Source organism: Globicephala melas, chromosome 3, assembly GCF_963455315.2.
Source record: "Globicephala melas chromosome 3, mGloMel1.2, whole genome shotgun sequence".
Lineage (NCBI taxonomy): Eukaryota > Metazoa > Chordata > Mammalia > Artiodactyla > Delphinidae > Globicephala > Globicephala melas.
Window position 1 is genome coordinate 36,302,540 of NC_083316.1, and position 3,831 is coordinate 36,306,370.

The 3,831-nt window shown below is 39.7% G+C and overlaps 1 pseudogene; it reads left to right on the plus strand.

Annotated features, from left to right (window-relative positions):
* The first annotated feature begins 2,918 nt into the window (after positions 1-2,918).
* On the plus strand, positions 2,919-3,623 carry LOC115866446 (zinc finger CCHC domain-containing protein 17 pseudogene; annotated as a pseudogene).
* The last annotated feature ends 208 nt before the right edge of the window (positions 3,624-3,831 follow it).

Consider the following 3,831-nt stretch of genomic DNA (forward strand, 5'->3'; position numbering starts at 1 on the left):
TTCCCAATTTATCCCTCCCTCCCCCCAATCCCCTCATAACCGTAAGTTTGTTTTCTACATCCATCACTCTACTTCTGTTTTGTAAATAAGTTCATTTGTATCCCCTCCTTTTTTAGATTCCACATATAAGTGATATCATGTGATATTTGTCTTTCTGTGTCTAACTTACTTCACTCAGGATGACAATCTCTAGGTCCATCCATGTTGCTGCAAATGGCATTATTTTGTTCTTTTTTATGGCTGAGTAATATTCCATTGTATATATGTACTACATCTTCTTTGTCTAGTTCTCTGTTGATGGACATTTAGGTTGTTTCCATGAACTGGCTATTGTAAATAGTGCTGCAATGAACGTTGGGGTGTATGTATCTTTTTTTGAATTGTGGTTTTCTCTGGATATATGCGCAGGGGTAGGATTTCTGGGTCATATGGTAGTTCTACTTTTAGTTTTTTAAGGAACCTCCATACTGTTCTCCATAGTGGCCATACCAGTTTACATTCCCACCAACAGTGTAGGAAGGTTCCCTTTTCTCCACAGCCTCTCCAGCATTTATTGTTTGTAGATTTTTGGTGGTGGCCATTCTGACCAGTGTGAGGTGATACCTTATTGTAATTTTGATTTGCATTTCTCTAATAATTAATGATGAGAATCTTTTCATGTGCTTTTTGGCCATCTGTGTGTCTTCTTTGGAGAAATGTCTATTTAGATCTCTCCCCAAGTTTTGATTGGGTTATTTGTTTTTTTTGTTTTTTGCTATTGAACTGCATGAGTGTTTGTATATTCTAGAGATTAATCCCTTGTTGGTTGCTTCATTTGCAAATATTTTCTTCCATTCTGAGGGTTGTCTTTTTGTTTTGCTTATGGTTTCCTTTGCTGTACAAAAGCTTTTATTTATTTATTTATTTGCGGTATGCGGGCCTCTCACTGTTGTGGCCTCTCCCGTTGCGGAGCACAGGCTCCGGACGCACAGGCTCAGCAGCCATGGCTCACGGGCCCAGCTGCTCCGCAGCATGTGGGATCTTCCCAGACCGGGGCACGAACCCGTGTCCCCTGCATCGGCAGGCGGACTCTCAACCACTGTGCCACCAGGGAAGCCCTACAAAAGCTTTTAAGTTTAATTAGTTACCATTTGTTTTTTTTTTGTTTTTATTTTCATTACTCTAGGAGGTGGATAAAAAAGCTCTTGCTGCGATTTATGTCAAAGAGTGTTCTGCCTATGTTTTTCTCTAAGAGTTTTATAGTGTCTGGCCTTACATTTATGTCTTTAATCCACTTTGAGTTTATTTTTGTGTATGGTGTTAGGGAATGTTCTAATTTCATTCTTTTACATGTAGCTGTCCAGTTTTCCCAGCACCACTTACTGACGAGACTGTCTTTTTTCTGTTGTATATTCTTGCCTACTTTGTCATAGATTAGGTTACGATAGGTGTGTGGGTTTATCTCTGGACTTTCTATCCTGTACCTGTGATCTATATTTCTGTTTTTGTGCCAGTGCCATACTGTCTTGATTACTTTAGCTTTGTAGTATAGTCTGAAGTCAGGGAGCCTGATTCCTCCAGGTCCATTCTTCTTTCTCAAGATTGGTTTGGCTATTCAGGGTCTTTTGTGCTTCCATACAAATTGTAAAAAATTTTTTTTCTAATTCTGTGAAAAATGCTATTGGTAATTTGATAGGGATTACATTGATTCTGTAGATTGCTTTGGGTAGTATAGTCATTTTCACAATATTGATTCTTCCAGTCTAAGAACATGGTATATCTCTCCATCTGTTTGTGTCATCTTTGATTTCTTTCATCAGTATCTTATAGTTTTCTGGGTACAGGTGTTTTGCCTCCTTAGGTAGGTTTATTCCTAGGTATTTTATTCTTTTTGTTGTGATGGTAAATGGGATTGTTTCCTTAATTTCTCTTTCTGATCTTTTGTTATTTGTCTCCATTTTAAATAATTTTTACTATAGGCATAATTTTATCATACAATAAAATAACAATATTTTAAAATAATTTTAGTTTCTATCAGCAGTTGACTAAGCCTTCTAGCATGAGAATAATTTTTACACTATTGTTATTTTTATTGTAATGGATATATTTACAGTTGATCTCATTATTTGCTGTGGTCATATTTTATAAAAAGTGTTTGCAAACACTGAATGAATACTCAATCATTGCTCCTAGGAGAAATATGGGAGTAAGTTCTTGTGAGCTTCTGCTGGCAACATTTTCATCAAATAATCAATACATATCATTGTTTTATGTATGTTTCTATATAAAAATACCTAATTTTTTAAAAAACATCTTTATTGGAGTATAATTGCTTTACAATGGTATGTTAGTTTTTGCTTTATAACAAAGTGAGTCAGCTATACATATACATATATCCCCATATCTCCTCCCTCTTGCGTCTACCTCCCACCCTCCCTATCCCAACTTTGTACTAGGTGGTCACAAAGTACCAAGCTGATCTCCCTGTGCTATGTGGTTGCTTCCCACTAGCTGTCTGTTTTACATTTGGTAGTGTATATATGTCCATGCCACTCTCTCACTTCGTCCCAGCTTACCTTTCCCCCTCCCCGTGTCCTCGAGTCCATTCTCTACATCTGCGTCTTTATTCCTGTCCTGTCCCTAATTTAATATATATTGTTGTTTCATTAACATTGAACTCCCTGGCTATAGAACTATAACTCATGTCTTTATGAAGCTTATTTAACACACTTATTTTCTCTGTAAGGCATATAAGAGCCTTCTTGTGCTTAGGAGCACCAGACGACACTTCAGCACATGCTTGGAAGGCATTTTAAGAAGCAGTATCAGGGTGTTTTGAGCAATGCTGCAGCTGGGAGACCTGACGCTGACACCAAGACGCTTGAATTAGCTTTAGCAGAAGATAAATGGAGGAACCACAGAACATTAAGGATGATTCGGGAAGACCCAAGACCATGGAGAACTTGCCTTCTCCCTATACTATTTTCCAAGGAGAGTTGCTATGGTGACAGACTATGGAGACTTTATCAAAATCCCAGGCTGTTGGGAGCAAGGTCTGGTCCATGGAGCTCACATGTCATCCTGTCACGTGGATAAGCCCTCTGAGAGAGTAGACGTTGGAGATAAAGTGTGGGTGAAGCTTATTGGCTGAGAGATGAAAAATGATAGCATAAACGTATTCCTCTCCATGAAAGTTGTCAACCAAGGGACTGGGAAGGACCGTGACCCCAACAGTGTTATCACTGAGCAAGAAGAGAGGTGGCCTTCCAGGATTACACTGGGCAGAAGATCACCCTTGAGGCTGTCCTGAACACTACCTGCAAGAAGTGTGGCTGTAAAGGCCACTTTGCAAAGGATTATTTCATGCAACCAGGTGGGACCAAGTACTCTCTGATACCTGATGAGGAAGAGGAGAAGGTAGAGGCAAAGTTAGCACAGTTTGAAAAGCCTGACCCCAAAAGAGATTCTTCTAGAAAAAGAAAGAAAAGCAAAAAAGAAACATATAGACAGAAAGTTATCTGACTGACAGCTCAGACTCTGAGAATGATACAGGCAAGAAGACAAGGCATGCGTCAAAAGACAGCAAGGCAGCAAAGAAGAAGAAAAAGAAGAAGAAGTACAGTGAGGGAGAGTGGAAAGAGTAGAGGGGTTGGTTGAGAGAAGGAACCAGGAGCCTTGTGCCTTGAAGCCCTGGCTCCTGGAAAGACTCAGTCGTGAGAATATGGCCTCCCACCCCATTGACTTCTCTCCCATGGGAGATGGCTTCCCTTCGTGCCACAGGCAGGTTTCAGAGATAGATATCAAAAGCATCTGCCTGAACGAGTTGCTTCCTTATCACTCCTCATCCCTTTG